This window comes from Mobula hypostoma, unplaced genomic scaffold (assembly GCF_963921235.1).
Source record: "Mobula hypostoma unplaced genomic scaffold, sMobHyp1.1 scaffold_60, whole genome shotgun sequence".
NCBI lineage: Eukaryota > Metazoa > Chordata > Chondrichthyes > Myliobatiformes > Myliobatidae > Mobula > Mobula hypostoma.
In genome coordinates, this window is record NW_026948213.1 from 182,946 (window position 1) to 204,476 (window position 21,531).

At 44.9% G+C, this 21,531-nt stretch overlaps 1 protein-coding gene across 2 annotated transcripts in view; it reads right to left on the reverse strand.

The window, feature by feature from the left end:
- Nucleotides 1-1,455: 1,455 nt before the first annotated feature.
- Nucleotides 1,456-21,531, reverse strand: part of LOC134341883 (zinc finger protein 239-like) — a 38,060-nt gene continuing 17,984 nt past the window's right edge. The window contains exons 4-6 of one of the 2 annotated variants that reach the window (XR_010016898.1): nt 18,018-18,164; nt 4,101-4,157; nt 1,456-1,896 (exon numbers count right to left, since the gene is read on the reverse strand). The gene's annotated coding sequence lies outside the window, so the exon portion shown is untranslated. The other variant, XR_010016899.1, reaches the window with a different exon arrangement.

Genomic DNA, 21,531 nt, shown 5'->3' on the forward strand with positions numbered 1-21,531 from the left:
CATATTCCCGGTACAATCTCAACAAAACACAAATAATTGTCACTTTGCCCGGACCATTGGCCCCGCTTGCAGGGCAACAGTCTGCCGGTGTTTGCCCCCCAATGTGGTGAATCGCCACCACCGTGGGCTCAGACATTTCCACAGATGAGCCCCTCCTGTCCCCACCGGGACAAACATCCTGTCCGCCCCCTCTCTCACCGTCTTCATCCTTTCAATAAAATCCCCCTCTCCCTCCCCGGGGAACCGGCATCAAACCGACGGGCCGAGCGGTCTCCTCCTACCTCTCAGCGATACATCAGACTCCGGCCGCAGGAGACGCTTCACAAACGCCCCAACTTCCCTCGGAGAGAAATGGAAATAAATCAAAAAGCGGACATTTACTTTCAGGTTTATCCCGCTTCAACGGAGAGATCGGAATCAGCGAGGGTAACGCCCTCTCGGCCGGTCCAGCTCTGCTATTGGTTGTAAGCAGTGATTGACATCGCTTCGCACCAATGGAAATAGCGCAGCTCTGCAATCAATGCAATTCCTCTGCTGACTGTCCGGGGGGCGGGCGTGGGTCGTGCTGAATAGCTCAGCCGTTAAACCGAAAAAGCTCGAGCACAGTAGCGCGTGTGTGACGTAAGGCACCGTGCTCGTCACAGCAGAAGCAGATACGGGGAGACCATGGGTGACGTCAGGCGTGGGGGGGTGCTGTGTGACGTCACGTGAGGGGGCGCACTTCAGTTTTAAAACACCTTTTGTTGGGTCCGATCTGGAACAACAAAATTAAATTCGGGTTTCATCGGGACCGGATCCGGTGTTGTGAGATGTGTCCGGCTGTGCCGTGTTGTTGGTGGAGTGGGCAGCGGGGTGTTTGTCTCCGGGCTCTCCTCAGCCCCGGTTTTCACTTTGCGACCGAGCCCGGGCCGTGGATCAATTCCTTGTGGTTGTGCAGGGGGTTTGGGGCGAAGGGACAGTCTGTCTGTCTGTGTGGGTCGGGGTTATGAGTGGGTGTGGGTGTGGGTGTGGGTCCCGGGACAAATTAACTTGTAAACACCGGACCATCTGGTGAATTGGATCAGACAGCTTCGCTCGCCTGTCCTTTCAGGAAACAACAATTCTCTCTTCATATTAATGACTGTCTAAACTTGCTGTGAACAAGATTCTGTGTTACAAGATTGTGAGTTACAGAGTCTAGGACAGCTGTCACCGTCATGGGCTGCGAGTGCAGACAGGGATTGGGGTCACTGAGCTGTGCATCAGAGAAGGACACGGGTTTGTACAGCCTCCTGTGGGGTAGAAATGTCCACACGGTGAATTCGGATCTGCTGGCACATCGGGAGTCTGAAAGGGAAAGGGAATAGGGAAGGGGCTGAGCAGAGAGTTGTAACAGGGGAACCTGTTCAGGGGTGGAGGGGTACAGGAGCTGTCTGATAGATCGTTTTAATTGTTTTTTATAATCTGACAGATGGTGACTGAGGAAGAAGCTTGTTGACGGAGGATACCCGGAGGCGAGCAGCTCAGATACGGAATCAGGAATTGAATTGAATTGACTTTATTTCTTACATCCATCAGGAGTAAAAATCTTTACCTTACGTCTCCATCTAAATGTGCAACGTGCAATCATAGTAATTTATAATAGTTTATAATAAATAAAACAGACAATGTAACATAGAGTACACTCAAATCAGCGTGAGTTCATCAGTCTGACGGCCTGGTGGAAGAAGCTGTCCCGGAGCCTGTTGGTCCTGGCTTTTATGTTGCGGTACCGCTTCCCGGATGGTATCAGGAGAGTGACAGTGATGTGATTTCCTGTGTCACGGGTACAGACAGTCGTCTCAGGTGAGGAGTTTGTGTGAAGATGCAGCTTCCCTGGAGGTGGAGGAAAGAGGACACACCAACAGGTGGAACCAGCTGTGGGAAGACATGGTTTGTCAGGTCTGACGATGAGCTGAATGTACCATAACCTTCAGACTGAATCAGAAAACCATTCTGAGGGTATTTGAGATGTCAGAATCAGGGGAGATGTGATCACATGTGCAGAGGGCAGGGGTTGTGTCTCCATCAGACCCTCAGTGAGATGGTTCAAGTTACAATGTGCAGGAATGAAAACACAGTGTTTGGTGCTGGATTTAATCATTGATTCTGACACAGTGAGAGGGTTAGTTTTGTTGTAAGGAAGCAACATTAGTGGAAGACCACACAGGAACTTATTCAATTTCCAGTTGTTTAGCAGAAGTGACCAATTTGTATGTTACCTTGACAGAAACAGATTTTCATAGTGGTGACAAAGGGGTTCAGTCTGGTTTATTTCAGATTGGAGAGGGGTGAGGGGTTTTGAAGTCAATGCCTTGTGGTGTCACCATCGTTAATTTGTCATGTCTGGAGTGGTGGATCACACAGCACGGAAACAGGCCTTTGGCCGGCCATACCTGTTCTGACCATCCACTCACTGTCTGCACTGGTCCCATTTATCAGCACTTAGTTCATAGCTGACTGTATCTCGGCAGTTTCAGTGCTCACCCACTTCATAAATGTTGTGAAGGGACCTGCCTCCATCACCACCTCGGACAGTGTGTTCCAGTTTTCAGCTACCCTCTGAGTGAAAAATCTCTTCCTCAGATCCCTCTAAACCTCTTTGTCCTCTGTTTAAATCTATGCCCTCTGATCAGTGACACCTCTGTCCCAGGATCGTGGCCGACATGGGCATCAGTGAGGCCTTTGACAAGGTTCAGCATGGTAAAAATAGAATACTACAGCATAGTACAGGCCCTTTGGCCCACAATGTGCCGACCCTCAAACTCTGCCTCCCATCTAAGCCCCCAACTTAAATTCCTCCATATACTTGTCTAGTAGTCTCTTAAACTTCACTAGTGTATCTGCCTCCACCACTGACTCAGGCAGTGCATTCCATGCACCAACCACTCTCTGAGTGAAAAACCTTCCTCTAATATCCCCCTTGAACTTCCCACCCCTTACTTTAAAGCCATGTCCTCTTGTATTGAGCAGTGGTGCCCAGGGGAAGAGGCGCTGGCTATCCACTCTATCTATTCCTCTTATTATCTTGTACACCTCTATCATGTCTCCTCTCATCCTTCTTCTCTCCAGAGAGTAAAGCCCTAGCTCCCTTAATCTCTGATCATAATGCATACTTTCTAAACCAGGCAGCATCCTGGTAAATCTCCTCTGTACCCTTTCCAATGCTTGCACATCCTTCCTATAGTGAAGCAACCAGAACTGGACACAGTACTCCAAGTTGCTGTGGAAAGTTAGATCACATGGGATCTACGGAGAGCTGGCTAACTGGATGCACAGTCGCCTTGATGGTAGGAAGCAGAGAGTGAAAGTGAAAGGCTGTTTATTGGACTCAAGGCCTGTGCCTAGTAATGTTCCCCAGGGTTACAACCATTGCTCTCATTATTTATTGATATTTACTTATATTTGCATTTACACAGTTGTTGAATTCTCTGCTCTACTTGATCTTTCACTGATCATCTTGTTATCTAGATCAATAATTTGGTTGAGAATGTACAGGGTATGGATGGTAGGTTTGCAGCAAGTAAGTTCAAACACGTACCTTTTCTGAAATATATTAAGTTTAAACTCTCCACTATTTCCCTCTCCGCAATTGACCACCCGCTCGCCTTACTGCCTTCCCTCTCTGCCCCGTCTTCCCTCTCACCCCCACATTGGACATAAGGTCCTGGTGAAAGTGAATTCTTTTAGGGGAGTCTGAAAGGGAATTCTTCACTCCGAGTTTGGTGGGAGTGTGGAATGAGCTGCCAGTGGAAGTTGTGGATGTGGGTTCGATTGAGATACTAAAGAGATATTTGGGTGATGACGTGGATGGGAGGTTTATGGAGGCTATGGTGCAGGTAGTTGGAACGCGGCAGTAAAAACAAAAGCAGGTCAGCATTGACTAGAAGGGCCGAAGGGCCTGTTTCAGTGCTGCTGGGCTCTGTGACTGTAATAATATTCTGATCTGTAATTTCCACAGTCAGTGCTTTGCTGCTAATGATAGAACCCAGAAATTTACCCAAACAAGAACTGAAAGACTCTTAGCTGGCTACAAAAAGTGTTTAAAAGCTGTGATACTTGCCAAAGTACTAAGTACTGACCATGCAGATTGCCCAGACTTTTGCTTCAGGCCCTTTTCCTTTTCTGTTATTTTGAAACTGTAAAAGATGGAAATAAAAATGTAATCTTGCTTAAGATATTAAAGAAATGTGTCATGTTTAACTTTATACTTTTTGGAAATCAGGTCATCTTTTACTCGCTTAGCTATTCACTGTAACAGAAATTTTGACCCGTGGTGCCCAAACATTTACATGCCACTGTATATATCCTGTGCCTTCCGAATTGCTTCCAGAAATTCCTGCCATTGCTGCTCTGTTTTCATCCCTGCCCGTGTTCTCTTCAAATCAATTTTGACCAATTTATCTCTCATGCCTCTCTAATTCTCTTTATTCCACATCTGACTTTTGCTTCTCCTTCTCCAATGTCAGGGTGAATTTCATCATATTAAGATCACTTGCCCCTAAGGGATCTTTGAATTTAAGTGACCTAATTAATTCCACTTCATTACAACACCCAATCCAGAATAACTGATCCCCAAATGGGCTCAGCCACGAGCTGCTCTAAAAAACCACCTTGTAGGAATTCTAGGAATTTCTCCTCTTGAGACCAACACCATCCTAATTTTCCTAATCATCTGCATGACAATCCCTCATGACATTGCCCTTTTGGCACACATTTTCTATCTCCCATTGTAATTTGTGGCCCACATACTTACTACTGTTTGGGGGTCTCTATACAATTCTCATCAGGGATTTTTTTTTTACATTTGCTGTTCCTTAATTCTACCCACAGATTCGACACCTTCCAACCCTATGCCATCTCTTTCTAATGATTTTATTTAATATTTTACCAACAGAGCCACACAACCCCACTACCAGCTTGTTCTTTCAAGAAGCATGTAAGTATCTGATAAGCAGTCATGATAAGAAAGACAGGCCAGAAAACTTAAATGAGATACTAACTCAGAAAAATGAATCATCACTATGAAAGAAAACATTAACCAGTGGAATGAGTATGACCCTCCATGATCTGGGCCGACAATTACGTGTCGGCGGCATCTAATTAATTAGCATGTTTATTTTGGTTTTTTTCTTAAAGGTGTGCTGTGTGCCCCCGGCTACCGCTGCATTCTGCACGAATCACTATCTATCTGCGGTCTGGGGGTTGGGGTGGTGGGACACTGGGGTGTCGTCTGTTTCCATCAGGCAGGCAGCTCATCTTCTCCTATGTCTGCCCGCCTCAATATCGAAGGTCGAGATTCATCGTCTGCTGTGGCTGATGCGGAAGGTTTGCTTGACTGCTGAACCTTGCGCATTTTTAGATCATACAGTTCTTTGTAAGCACTCAAACCATCCTGCAAATATCTCCAAACTGACGTACCCTTTCAAAATTAAAGTTGTACTTTATCATTGCAGTGAAAATCTCACGCAGTTGCTTCACGTTCATTTCGCTAATGAATTAGGTTTTGATTGTTATCCTTTCCTCTTCCAATTGCATCAACTCTTCATCTATCAGTTCTTGGTCATGGGATGCCAAAACCTCTTCAACAGCTTCATCAGCTTCCACAAGCCAAACTCACGTTGTCCTTACTTCGTTCACCACGATCAAAACGCTTAATTATGTCTAGTTTTACGCTAAGTGTAACACCCTTACGAGCTCTTTCAAGCTTTTCCGACACCTTAGAACTCATCTTGCTAACGGCTGCTCAATGCAACGTGATTAAGCAATGCCGGCGAGAATGCCATTCCAAATCCGGGGGGAGAGCAGCTGCTCGGGATGCGCACTGATTTTTTTCGTAACAGTGAAAACACCTTCTGTTAGCGAAAACAGGGAACTAATGTAGGTCTTTCGTAACAGTGAGGTTTCGTAAAGCGAACGTTCGAAAAGCAGGGGACACCTGTACAGGACAGGTTGGTTAACAAAAGGAAAAAAAAAATCAAAAATACATGAAATACAAACAAACAAGGCAGTAAGTGCAGAAAATGCCAAGAGAAACCAGAAACAATCCAACACAGTTCAGGATCCTGAAGCAGTTTAACTCAATCTGATTACTTACAAAGGCACAATCAAGTGGCAAATATCATTCACCAAAATCTTGCTTTAAAATTCAAACTCATGAATGCCCTCCATCACTTCATAAAGGCACCACAAATTCAAGCCTGATCCAGTTTTATAGTCAAAATCTTACAAATTATTTGATAATCAATACATTATTTCAGACAGAACAATCCATAATAACCATCCGGATATAATATGACAGGATAAACAAGCAGGAACAAGTCCCTCAATAAATAAAACCATTCCCAACACACACATCCTCGACCAGTGGAGCACCTCACCACAGGTATTGTTTGTGTCATCAGATAGACAACCAAAAGATTTTCTCTGTCAATCAGCTTCCAAATGTTGCTACTCTGTCATTCGTTGCCACGACCTGCTGCTGATTCCCTTCTCCTCGACTTATTCAGTCTGCAGACAGTTCAAGGGAAACCTCTTCACCCACAGAGTGGTGCCTGTTTGGAACGCATCACCACAGGGAGAGTGAGAGATGAACAACAGGGGAGGATTTAAAAGGACTGTTGTGGAACTGAATCACTGGCAGGGTCCAGCTGGCCTGAGTTGACTCTCTACTGTACACTAGTTGTGTTATAAATTCACTAAGTAGCATAGACAGAGTTTAAAATAGAACTGATTTATTGGTCTCTTATCCAGAATATTAAACTCCAGTCCCATTAAACGTGAATATGCAGCAGAAGAAACTCTTCCCATGCCCAGTAACCAGGGTGCAGAACTGGGTGTGGTGAGCAGCAAGAATAATTGCAGAGTTCAGCACCGACAGTCACTCTCAAAATTGCATTCAGCAACGGTGATGGCCAAATATCCAGCCTGCAGCTTTTTGAAACTTTCTCCCCAGTGTGAACCCGGTAGTGTGTAACAAGCTGTAAGGTTTCACTGCTAATGTAACGGCTTCTCAGTAATGTTTCACCGCTGGGGTAATGGTTTCTCTGTAGCAGCAATGTTTAGGTTACGACTAGAGATAACAGGGTTTTGGAGTGCGGGCTATACCATGACAGAAGTGTTCTTTCTTTTGAGTCTGGAAGAGAGATTTTCATGGTCTTTTGTCGGGGAGAGATGAGAAAACATGAATGGACAGAGTGGGCCCTTTTTTTTTGTTCACATCACTAACCCTATAGTCAAAGTAAGAATTATAAAGCTCAATCACTTAATGACATATAGTTTACTGTTTGTTATTTTGGGGTACTGATTTGTAACAGGGGACACATCACGCAGCATCCACCCAAATGAGATTTCTTAAGTTTGGCCAGGCTGAGGGGCTATCACCCCCCGATATTAAACTGCTAGCCGAAGCGGGGGTTATATAAGGTTAGATGACTAAGCGAATCGCTTCCCACAGTCAGAGCAGGTGAACGGACTCTCTCCACTGTGAACTCAATAACACACATTTGGTTGATATGGCTGAGAGAATCTCCTCCCAAAGTCTGAGCAGGAGATCGGCCTCTATCCAGTGTGAACTCGCTGGTGTCTCTGTAGTTGACATGACCGAGTGAATCCCCTCCCACAGACTGAGCAGATGAACGGCCTCTCCCCAGTGTGAACTCGCTGGTGTGCCACCAGTTGAAATGACGAAGCAAATCCCTTCCCACAGTCTGAGCAGGTGAACGGTCTCTCCCCAGTGTGAACTCGCTGATGTACCTTCAGATGAGATGACATAGTAAATCCCTTCCCACAGTCTGAGCAGGTGAACGGCCTCTCCCCAGTGTGAAATCGCTGATGTATCTTCAGTTGAGATGACGAAATGAATCCCTTCCCACAGTCTGAGCAGGTGAATGGCCATTCCCCTGTGTGGGCTGACTGGTGTGTCACGAGGTGAGATGACCGATTGAATCCCTTGCCACAGACTGAGCAGGTGAACGGCCACTTCCCAGTGTGAACTGACTGGTGTCTCTGTAGGAAGGATGATTCAGTGAATCCTTTCCCACAGACTGAGCAGGTGAATGGCCATGCCCCGGTATGAACTAACTGGTGTCTCAGTAGGTGAGGTGACAAAGTGAATGTCTTCCCACAGACTGAGCAGGTGAATGGCCTCTCTCCAGTGTGAAGTCTCTGATGTACCTTCAGTTTAGATGACCACGTGAATCCCTTTCCGCAGTCTGAGCAGGTGAAAGGCTTCTCCCCAGTGTGAACTCGCTGATGTACCTTCAGTTTAGATGATGAAATGAATCCCTTCCCACAGTCTGAGCAGGTGAATGGACAATCTCCAGTGTGAATTCGCTGATGTACCTTCAGCTGACATGACCGAATGAATCCCTTCCCACAGTCTGAGCAGGTGAATGGCCGCTCCCCAGTGTGAACTCGCTGGTGTCCCATTAGGTCAGATGACTGAGTGTATCTCTTCCCACAGTCCAAGCAGGTGAACGGCCACTCCCCTGTGTGAACTCGCTGATGTACCTTCAGTTTAGATGACAAAATGAATCCCTTCCCACAGTCTGAGCAGGTGAACGGCCTCTCCCCAGTGTGAACTCGCTGATGTCCCTTCAGTTTAGATGAGTAAGTGAATCCCTTCCCACAGTCTGAGCAGGTGAACGGCCGCTCCCCAATGTGAACTCTCTGGTGAACCTTCAGGTTAGATAACCAAGTGAATCCCTTTCCACAGTCCGAGCAGATGAACGGCCGCTCCCTGGTGTGAACTCGCTGGTGAGCCATTAGGTCAGATGACCAAGTGAATCCTTCCCCACAAATTCAGCAGATGACCAGCCTCTGCCCAGTGTGAACTGACTGGTGTGTCCACAGATGGGAAGACTGACTGAATCCATTCTCACACACAGAACAGGTGAATGGCCTTGCCCAGTGTGTACTTGCTGATGTACCTTCAGTTGAGATGACCAAGTGAATCCATTCCTGCTGTCTGAGCAGATGAATGGGATTCCCCCTGTGTAAAATGTCGGATGTGCCAGTCGGTCAGATGACCGAGTGAATCCCTCCCCACAGTCTGAGCAGGAAGGATGATCGAGTGAATCCCTTGCTCCACTTCTTAAATATCTGGACAGAGACAGCAAAACTGGTGTGTTGTGTTCAAGATTCCGGTAGACAAATTCCTCGTCATTTTTAACCTGTAAAAAGATTTACAAAATCCATCAGTGGGTGTAGGACAACATTTCAGATGAGATCACTTGAGTTGTCAAGGTGTAATTTGACATCAAACTGTTACAGTGAAGTTCAACCCAAGTTGGAGAGAGAAATCATCTTCTATCTGGGCACAGTGCTGGTATCTGGAATGACCATCAAACTCTCTGATGCTCTTCCTGTCTCTATAAGAATGGGGCATTTCTGCCATCTCCAATCTGTGACCTGGCTCAGTTTGACTCTCTCCATTGGTATTATTCCCTGTTCCCACTGAGCTGCATGGGTGCCTGGCCCCACAGTAACTGAAACACTCTCATGCAAATAGCCTTTGTTGACGTGCTGCTGGGATTTTCTTTTATGTTCTGTTAATTTAAAGTGCCACAGTTTTGACACCATGTAAATGACTCCGACTCAGATGTATGGTTGGTCTGCACAGCTGTTAAAAGGAATCAGAGTGAATATTAGTATCATTTTAGGTTCTTGTCACAGTCATAGAAAAGTACAACACAGAAACATAGAAACATAGAAACATAGAAAATAGGTGCAGGAGTAGGCCATTCGGCCCTTCGAGCCTGCACCGCCATTTATTATGATCATGGCTGATCATCCAACTCAGAACCCAGCCTTCCCTCCATACCCCCTGACCCCTGTAGCCACAAGGGCCATATCTAACTTCCTTTTAAACATAGCTAATGAACTGGCCTCAACAGTTTGCTGTGGCAGAGAATTCCACAGATTCACCACTCTCTGTGTGAAGAAGTTTTTCCTAACCTCGGTCCTAAAAGGCTTCCCCTCTATCCTCAAACTGTGACCCCTCGTTCTAGACCTCCCCAACATCGGGAACAATCTTCCTGCATCTAGCCTGTCCAATCCCTTTAGGATCTTATACGTTTCAATCAGATCCCCCCTCAATCTTCTAAATTCCAACGAGTACAAGCCCAGTTCATCCAGTCTTTCTTCATATGAAAGACCTGCCATCCCAGGAATCAATCTGGAGACCCTTCGGCTTATCAAGTTTGTGCTGAACTATTTAAACTTTCTACTCCCATATCCCTACCATTCAGGTACCTACACAAACCTCTTAAATGATGAAATTGAGCTTCCATTCACCACTTGTGCGGGCTGTTTATTCCACATGCGGATGTTCGTCTGTGTGAAGAAGCTTCCCATCATGTTCCCCTTAAAATTTCACCTTTCACACTTCATCCATGGCCTCTGGTTGTAGTCTCATCCAATCTCAGTGGAAAAAGCCAGCTTGCATTTACCCCATCTATAACCCTCATAATTTTGGTACACTTCCATCAAACCTCCCCTCAATCATTTATATTCCAAGGAACAAATATCAGCAACAAACATCTTGTTCTGGATGCTTTTGAGGGGGATGACCTGACAGGGGACGCCCATGGTGACTGGGGTCTCTGGCACTGAGCCTGGCACTGTTGTGCAGGAGAGAAGGAGGGAGAAGAGAAATGCGGTAGTCGTAGGGCATTCCATAGTCAGGGGAACGGACAGGAGATTCTGTGAGCCTGATAGAGATACCCACATGGTGCGTTGCCTCCCAGGTGCCAGGGTACGGGATGTCTCGGATCGGGTCCTGAATATTCTGAAGGGGGAGGGTGAGCAGCCAGTTCTCTTGGTACATGTTGGTACCAATGACATAGATAGGACAAAGGAGGAGGTCCGGAAGAGAGATTTCCAGGAGTTAGGAAGGAAGCTGAGAAGCAGGACTTCCAGGGTAGTAATCTCGGGATTGCTACCTGTGCCATGTGCTAGCGACGGCAAGAATAGTAGGATCAGGCAGATGAATGCGTGGCTAAGAGACTGGTGTAGGGGGCAGGGCTTCAGATTCTTGGATAATTGGGATCTCTTCTGGGGGAAGTATGACCTGTTCAAAAAGGACAGGTTACATCTGAACCCGAAGGGGACCAATATCCTGGCGGGAAAGTTTAACAGAGCTGTCAGGGAGGATTTAAACTAATTTGGCAGGGGGATGGGAACCGGAATGACAGAGCGGAGGAAGGGGAAAACAGAAATAAATCTAAGATAGTGAGCAGTAAAGATGTCAGGAAAGACAGGCAGGTGATGGGGCAAATTTGTAGCCATTGGGATGAGTTGCAGTGCAATAAAGTTGCAGTGAAATCAAAGCGGAAAGTACCAAATACTGGTCTTAAGGTGGATGATCTTGTCGTACAGCTACAGATTGGCAGGTATGATATTGTGGCCATCACTGAGACCTGGCTAAAGGATGCATGTCTCTAGGAGCTGAATGTCCAAGGATACACGGTGTATCAGAAGGATAGGAGGGTAGGCAGAGGAGGACATGTGGCTTTATTGGTAAGAAATGATATTAAATCATTAGAAAGAGGTGATATAGGATCGGAAGGTGCAGAATCTTTATGGGCTGAGCTAAGAAATAGCAGGGGTAAAAGGACCCTGATGGCAGTTATTTATAGGCCTCCAAACAGCTGCAGGGATGTGGACTACCAATTACAACAGGAAATAGAAAAGGCTTGTCAGAAGGGCAGTATTATGATAATTGTGGGGGATTTTAACATGCGAGTGGATTGGGAAAATCAGGTCGGCACTGGATCTCAAGAGAGAAAATTTGTAGAATGTCTGCGAGATGGCTTTTTAGAACAGCTTGTTGTTGAGTCTACTAGGGGATCGGCTGTACTGGATTGGGTATTGTGTAATGAACCGGGGGTGATTAGAGAGATTGAGGTGAAGGAACCCTGAGGAGACAGTGATCATAACATGATTGAGTTCACTGTGAAATTTGAAAAAGAGAAGCCGAAATCTGTTGTGTCGGTATTTCAGTGGTGTAAAGGAAATTACAGTGACATGAGAGAGGAACTGGCCAAAGTTGACTGGAAAGGGACACTGGCGGGAAAGACAGCAGAGCAGCAGTGGCTGGAGTTTATGCGAGAAGTGAGGAAGGTGCAAGACAGGTATATTCCAAAAAAGATTTTCAAGTGGAAAAAGGATGCAACTGTGGTTGACAAGAGAAGTCAAAGCCAAAGTTAAAGCAAAGGAGAGGGCATACAAGGATGCAAAAATTAGTGGGAAGACAGAGGATTGGGAAGTTTTTAAAACCTTACAAAAGGAAACAAGAAGGTCATTAAGAGGGAAAAGATTAACTATGAAAGGAAGCTAGCAAATAATATCAAAGAGGATATTAAAAGCTTTTTCAAGTATATAAAGAGTAAAAGACAGGTGACAGTAGATATAGGACCGATAGAAAATGATGCTGGAAAAATTGTAATGGGAGATAAGGAGATGGCAGAGGAACTGAACGAGTATTTTGCATCAGTCTTCACTGAGGAAGACAGCAGTATACCGGACACTCAAGAGTGGCAGGGAAGAGAAGTGTGCGCAGTCACAATTACGACAGAGAAAGTACTTAGGAAGCTGAATAGGCTAAAGGTCGATAAATCTCCTGGACCAGATGGAATGCACCCTTGTGTTCTGAAGGAAGTAGCTGTGGAGATTGCGGAGGCATTAGCGATGATCTTTCAAAAGTCGATAGATTCTGGCATGGTTCCGGAAGACTGGAAGATTGCAAATGTCACTCCGCTATTTAAGAAGGGGGCAAGGAAGCAAAAAGGAAATTATAGACCTGTTAGCTTGACATCGGTGGTTGGGAAGTTGTTGGAGTCGATTGTCAAGGATGAGATTACAGAGTACCTGGAGGCATATGACAAGTTAGGCAGAACTCAGCATGGATTCCTTAAAGGAAAATCCTGCCTGACAAACCTATTACAATTTTTTGAGGAAATTACCAGTGGGCTGGACAAGGGAGATGCAGTGGATGTTGTATATTTGGATTTTCAGAAGGCCTTTGACAAGGTGCCACACATGAGGTTACTTAACAAGATAAGAGCCCATGGAATTATGGGAAAGTAACATACGTGGATAGGGCATTGGCTGATTGGCAGGAAACAGAGAGTGGGAATAAAAGGATCCTATTCTGGTTGGCTGCCAGTTACCAGTGATGTTCCACAGGGGTCCGTGTTGGGGGCGCTTCTTTTTACAATGTACATCAACGATTTGAATTATGGAATAGATGGCTTTGTGGCTAAGTTTGCTGACGATACTAAGATAGGTGGAGGGGCCGGTAGTGCTGAGGAAACGGAGAGTCTGCAGAGAGACTTGGATAGATTGGAAGAATGGGCAGAGAAATTGCAAATGAAGTACAATGTTGGAAACTGTATGGTTATGCACTTTGGCAGAAAAAATAAACGGGCAGACTATTATTTAAATGGGGAAAGAATTCAAAGTTCTGAGATGCAACGGGACTTAGGAGTCCTCGTACAGGATACCCTTAAAGTTAACCTCCAGGTTGAGTCAGTAGTGAAGATGGCGAATGCAATGTTGGCATTCTTTTCTACAGGAATAGAGTATAGGAGCAGGGATGTGATGTTGAGGCTCTATAAGGCACTGGTGAGACCTCACTTGGAGTACTGTGGGCAGTTTTGGTCTCCTTATTTAAGAAAAGATGTGCTGACGTTGGAGAGGGTACAGAGAAGATTCACTAGAATGATTCCGGGAATGAGAGGGTTAACATATGAGGAACGTTTGTCCGCTCTTGGACTGTATTCCTTGGAGTTTAGAAGAATGAGGGGAGACCTCATAGAAACATTTCGAATGTTGAAAGGCATGGACAGAGTGGATGTGGCAAAGTTGTTTCCCATGGTGGGGGAGTCTAGTACGAGAGGGCATGACTTAAGGATTGAAGGGCGCCCATTCAGAACAGAAATACGGAAAACATTTTTTTAGTCAGAGGGTGGTGAATCTATGGAATTTGTTGCCACGGGCAGCAGTGGAGGCCAAGTCATTGGGTGTATTTAACGCAGAGATTGATAGGTATCTGAAAGCGGGGGAGTGGGACTAAATGGGAGAATGGATCAGCTCATGATAAAATGGCGGAGCAGACTCGATGGGCCGAATGGTCGACTTCTGCTCCTTTGTCTTATGGTCTTATGGAATATAGTCCTCACCTGTTCATTCTTTCCTTATAACCCAATTCCTCCAGACGTGACAACATCCTCGTGAATTTTCTCTGAACTCTTTCCACTTTTACATTTCCTGTAGGTTGGTGACTAAAACTGCACACAATACTCCAAATCAGGCCTCACCAATGTCTTGTACAATGTCAATATAACATTCATCTCCTGTACTCAGGACTTTGATTTATGAAGGCCAATATGCCAAAATCTTTATTTCCATCCTGATCGAACTGTGACACCACTTTCAGTGAATTATGGACCTGAATTCCCAGATTCCTTTCTTCTACAACACTTCTCAGAGCCCTACCAGTCACTGTGTAAGACCTTGTTCCTACCAACATGCAACACTTCACACTTGTCCGCATTAAATTCCTTTTCCCATTCCGCAACCCATTTTTTCAGCAGGTCCAGATCAGACTGCAAGCCATGATAGTATTTCTTGCTGTCCACTACACCACAAATATTGGTGTCATCCACAAATTTGCTGATCCAGTTAACCATGTTATCATCCAGATATCTGAAATAGACGACAAACTGCAACAGATCCAACACTGATCCCTGTGGCACACCACTAGTCACAGGCCTCCAGTCAGAGAGGCAACCATCTGCTACCACACTCTGGCTTCTCCCAAAGACAGTGTCTCATTCAATTTACTATCTCATCTTGAATGCTGAGTGACTGAACCTCCCTGACCAACCTCCCATATGAGACTCTGTCAAGTGCCTTGCTAAAGTCCATGTAGACAACATCCACTGACTTGCCTTCATCCACTTTCCTGATAACATCCTCGTGAGGCTTGATAAGTTTGGTTAGACATGACCTACTGTGCACAAACCCATGCTACCTATCCTTAATCAGTCCACATCTATGTAAATAATTGTATATCTGGTTCCTGCACATACGTTCCAATAACCTTCCCCCTACTGATGTCAAGCTCACCAACGTACAAATTCTTAGTTTATTTTTTAGAGCATTTCTTGAACAGCGGAACAACATTGGCTGTCCTCCAATCCTCCAGTACGTCAACTGTCACTGCGGATGATTTAAATATCTGTGCTTGGGCCCTGACAATTTCTGCACTTGTCTTCCGCAAGGTCCTAGGGAACAACTTGTCAGGCACTGGTGATTTATCCACGGTAATTTGCCTTAAGACAGGAAACACCTCCACCTCTGTAATCTGTACAGGGTCCATGAAGTTGATGCTGCTTTGCCTCACTTCTATAGACTCTGTGTCCATCTCCTGAGTAAATACAGGTGCAAAAATAATATTTAAAATCTCCCCATATATTTTCTCTCCTCGTATAGATTACCATTCTGATCGTCCAGAGTGGGCATGTTTCTGCACTGACCTTCTCCATGTTTCTGTGACAGAGAAGCTGGCCAAACTTGATTGGAAGGGAAACTGGTAGGAATGACGACAGAGCAGCAAAGGCTGGAGTTTCTGGGAGCAATTCGGGAGCTGAGTGATAGATATATTCCAAGAACTGGAAGAATTGTAAAGGCAAGAGGGCACAACTGTGGCTGAAATGAGAAGCCAAAGCCAACGTAAAAACCAAAGAGAGGGCAAATAATAGAATATAAAACATTGGGAAGCTTTCAGAAACAAACTGAAGACAACGAAAAAGAAATGTCAGATGAGCTCAGGGCGTGGAATTATGTTATTGTAGTCGCTAATGATTCTTGGTTGCACCCAACAGCCTGAGGCATTCAGAGAAACAAAATATCCGGGGCCTCAATATCTCTGGAAAACCAAGGTTCCCTGCACCAGTTACCGTTCAACTTTTATTTTGACGGGCACATACAAGCTCTACAGCCTCGAAACTTCATTTCTGAAGAACTCCCACTTACCAAGTACTCCTTTGCCAGAAACATCCTGTCCCAGTTCACACTTGTCAGATCCTTTCTGATACCATCAAAATTGACCTTTCCCAAGTTAGAAACTCAACCTGTGGTCTAGACCTCTCTTTTTCCATATTTACTTGGAATCTCATGGTATTATGATCACTGGGTACAAAGTGTTCCCATACACTAATTTCTGTCACTAGCACTGGATCATTTCCTGATAGCTTATCGCACACTTCTACTTTGGGAATTCTACTGGTTGAGAGCACATTTGACAAACTCTGCCCCATCTAGTCCTTTCACAGTATGGGACTCCCAGTCAATATATGGAAAGTTAAAATCACTTACTATATCAATCTTTGTTTCTGGCATAGGCTTTGTAACTTTATTCCTCTCAATCCCTCAGACTGTTGGGTGCAACCAAGTCCCAGTAATGGTAACAATATCACCATTCAATGCCCTGAGCTCATCTGGCTTTCCCATGATGTTTCTTGCATTTGATTTACACAGCTCAGCACATTTGCCGCACCATGCTCAACCTTTTGATTGCTGACTTTGTCTGAAATCTGAACAACATCTGACTGGTGTCAAGAAAACAACCACTTCCTCGATGTCACAGAAACAAAGGCGCTGGTTGTGGATGACAGGAGGTATGGAGACAGGCTAACCCCTATTGACCACAATGGATCTGGAGTTGAGAGGGTAAACAGATTTAAGTTCCTTGGCATACACATCATCGAGGATCTCACAGGGTCTGTACCGGCTGTGTGGTGAAAAAGGCACAACAGTGCCACTTTCACCTCAGACGATTGAAGAAGTTTGGAATGTGCCCCCAAGTGCGAAGAACTTTCTACAGGGACACAATTGAGAGCATCCTGACTGGCTGCATCACTGCCTGGTATGGGAATTGTACCTCCCTCAATCGCAGGACTCTGCAGAGTGTGGTGCGGACCTACTGCAAATCGCCATACAATGTCAACCCCAGCTGATGCTGGTGTTTCTCCTGTTCAGGTGGTGGTGAGGAGGAACTGATCCCGGGGTCTGTGTAAATCGAGGGCCGATTGCATTGGGAAAGGGCCGGGACCGAGCCGGACAGCTGGAGGCTCTGGGCTCTCCAGTCTTGCATCCCTGGTTTCAGTTTTGCACCTGAGTCAGGATTGCAGGATCAGTTTGTTCTGGTTCCCCAAGCTGGGAGGGTGGATGTGGGTGAAAGGGACCTGTCTGTGTGTCGGTGTGGGGTGAATGGTAAGAAGGGTGTGGGGCCACTGGCGGGACGGAGGGTGGCTGGGGCACTGTGGGTTATCGGACGCAACATGACCTGGGTGGATGGGCATGGGGTACATTAACTTGTCAACGAGGGTGGATCTGGTCCATTGGATCAGACAGCTCAGCTTGCATGTCCTTTCAGGAGGCCACAGTTCTCTCTTCATCTTAATTACTGACTAAACTTCCTGTTAACATTGACCTTGTTACAGATCCCCAGAGTCTGCAAACAGATGATTGGTAGGAAGCAGAGGGTTATGGTGAGAGGCTGTTTCTTGGACTCGAGTCCCATGCTTAGTGATGTTCCCTGGGTTTACGACCATTGCTACTTGTCATCTATGCCAATAATTTGGCTGAGAAAGTACAGGGTATGGGTAGAGAGTTTGCAGCAAGTTCAAACAATTACTTTTTTTCAAAGATAGTATGTATAAACACTGCCCTCTCTTTCACTCAGAACTGACCAAAAGCTACTTCAGAAGATGCAAGATCTTGAACTGAGTAATCAGTGAGGGAACGGGAGTGGTTTTAAAGGGCTGGGCTGCTGACAGCACATTACCAGACCTGGAGTGATTGCAACTGGGTCTGACAGAGGAATAACTGGTTCTTCTGGGCACATTCAGTCTCACTCCAACTATTTCCTACCTTCCTTTGTACAGGTATGTAATGTCCAAAGGACCAGTGTTTGAGCAAATGAGACTCACCAAACTTTCTCCTGACTGAATCACTGGATTCTCCGAGTCAGATGGGTTCTCTCCAGTTGATGCTTTCAATCCTCGGGCTAGATCACTTGTTGCTATTCTCTTGTCTTCAGTTGTGGTTTGCTTCTTATTGGGGTTTTTCTGATAAATCTCTCACCGCAGGTCAAATTTTAACATGAAAGATAATGAAGCACATTAACAGTAAAAAGGAGAGCCAAACATTTCTGCTTAATGTTACGAAGAACAAACCTCACTAAAATTTAAAAGTTGAAGGCAGATATAATAATCTCAGTGAACAATCATTTATTGTCCCTCATTTATCACAAAACGATATGGGATAAGGAGTCATCAGTCAGTCATGCTAAGACATAAGACACAGGAACAGAATTAGGTGATTCAATCTATTTGGTCTGCCTCACCACTCAACCATGGCTGATTTTTATTCCAACACCATATTCCTGCCTTCCTCCTGTAACCCTGAAGCTACTTAGCAAACATGAATATATTAATCTCTGTCATAAATATACCCAAATGGCAGCCTCAACCAACATCTGCGGCAAAAAATTCCACAGATCAGACATTTTTTCACCAAAAAAATTTTCTCAGTTTTAAAGGGAAGTATCTGTATACTGAAACTGTGCTGTCAGATTACAGACTCTCCGTCCAATGGAAACATCCTCTCCATGTCCACTGTATCCAGGCTTTTCAGCATTCAGTAGGTTTACTTAACCATACATCCCTCCACCACCCCCACCGTCCCTCTGAACTCCATTGAGCACAGGTCCAGAATCATCAAATGTTCCTCATACATAAAGCTGATCATTCCTGAGATTATTCTTGTAAACCTCGTTAGCAACAACTGTACTGAACACATTTCCAGGAATAACAGACAAATTGGTACCAGGACAATTTACAGGGAAAAGTTGTGCTTTCTTTACTGTTCTACTATCACAGAACGAGCCATTTCCATTTCCAGATTAGATGAGGTCCATTTCAGGAATTATAAACCAGTCCAGGGTGAATGTAATAAAAAGAAGCCGGAATTACAAGAAACGCTCAGCAGGTAAAGAACAGCTGTGGGAGAGGAACAAACATTACAATTCAGGTTAATAACATTTCATCAGAATGACTGCAAACATTTTAAGTTTTTAGTGCAGATCTCCAGCAACTTGAGATTCTGCTTGATTTTCACCGAGTGACAGACAGGTGACAGTGAGGGAGGGGATTTCCAAACACAGTTTGAACACCAATCTCACGAGTCTATTTCTACTGTTGTAAACACCGAACAGCCCAATTACTCATGGCCTCTTCCTGTGAAGATGGAATGGGAACTCAACTGTTTTGTTGAAGACAGAAATGGAGATCACTCCGCATGAGAGAAAGTGTACTCTTTGCTGACACTCCTGTAAATTCATCGGGTTGAAAATATTCATAACACTGGACGATGATCAGTCCGATCCATTTACCACCTGCTTCCATGGCAGATCCCTCTGGAGTTCTTGATCTAACCAGGCTGTGGACATCTGTCATTCTTCAGGGAATTACTAAAAAGTGAAGAATGAATATTGTGAATCTAGACCAAGAGAAGAACCCCTGAGGCAGGTCTAAAGGAAGTCTTGAATGTGCTGCTGATACAGTTGTTATCATAGAACAAGGTCACTTAGTGTATCACTCCCATACAATTTATTGGAACAATCTATTTGACCCATTCCTAAATTAATTCCCTTAGAAATTCTCTATTGAAACAGTATCCACCAATTTTTCAAAAAGTAGCTTTAAGATCGTGATTATCATGTAAATTCAGATAAAAGGGCACCGCAGTGTTACAGTTGATAGAACTACTGTGTCATGGATCCAGCACTCCAGGTTCAATCCAAGCAACGCACACAAAATGCTGGAGGAACTGACCTTTTCCTCTGGAGAATAGATACTGCACAATTCTTCCTGCTTCAGCAGAGGATATCTCAGATGCAGGTCACTATTTCTTGAACAAAGATTCAATAAAGGTCAATCCTCTCCAATACAATGACTTAGACGAGGGAATTAAATGCAGCATCTCCAAGTTTGCGGATGACACGAAGCTGGGCGGCAGTGTTAGCTGTGAGGAGGATGCTAAGAGGATGCAGGGTGACTTGGATAGATTAGGTGAGTGGGCAAATTCATGGCAGATGCAATTTAATGTGGATAAATGTAAGGTTATCCACTTTGGTGGCAAGAACAGGAAAACAGGTTATTATCTGAATGGTGGCCAATTAGGAAAAGAGGAGGTGCAATGTGACCTAGGTGTCATTGTACACCAGTCATTGAAAGTTGGCATACAGGTACAGCAGGCGGTGAAAAAGGCAAATGGTATGCTGGCATTCATAGCAGGAGGATTTGAGTACAGGAGCAGGGAGGTTCTACTGCAGTTGTACAAGGCCTTGGTGGGACCACACCTAGAGTAATGTGTGCAGTTTTGGTCCCCTAATCTGAGGAAAGACATTCTTGCCATAGAGGGGGTACAAAGAAGGTTCACCAGATTGCTTCCTGGGATGGCAGGACTTTCATATGATGAAAGACTGGATCGACTAGGCTTATACTCTCTGGAATTTAAAAGATTGAAGGGGGATCTGATTGAAACGTATAAAATTCTAAAGGGATTGGACAGGCTAGATGCAGGAAGATTGTTCCCGATGTTGGGGAAGTCCAGAATGAGGGGTCACAGTTTGAAGATAAAGGGGAAGCATTGTAGGACCGAGATGAGGAAAAACTACTTCACACAGAGAGTGGTGAATCTGTGAATTCTCTGCCACAGGAAACAGTTGAGGCCAGTTCATTGGCTATATTTAAGAGGGAGTTAGATAAGGCCCTCGTGGCTAAAGGGATCAGGGGGTATGAAGGGAAGGCAGGTATAGGGTTCTGAGTTGGATGATCAGCCATCATTGTAATGAATGGTGGTGCAGGCTCGAAGGGCCGAAAGGCCTACTCCTGCACTTATTTTCTATGTTTCTATTAATACAGCCGAACGACATCAGCTTTACTTGACTCTGCGAGTTCCTGTACTTTAGTAAGGTCTTCACTCTCCAATACTACTTACAATAGAAAGTAGAACTCCACTTTAAAATGAAACTGCGCCATAAGACGAATATGCAGCATAACGGAGTATCTGACGAATTAAATAACAAACTAAACTTAAAACTCAACTGGAAAACTAACTGCATCACACCAGGGGTCTCCCTTTATATACCTGGTGAGAACGTGCCATCACGTGACCTCACATCGGTGGGAAAATTACATCATGATTATCACATACTGAATTACATCATGGTCATAAGACAGTCACAAGATATCCATGAGGTATATCATGGGCTCATAACTTGTTAACCAGCCTCATGTCTGGCACCTTGTCAAAGACCTTCTGAAACTGCAGGTTCACATCATCAACCGATTCTCCTTTGTCTATCTTACTTATTACCACTTAAATAAATTCAAAGAATTTCAGCACACTTTTCAGCAAGATTTTCCCTTGAGGCAAACA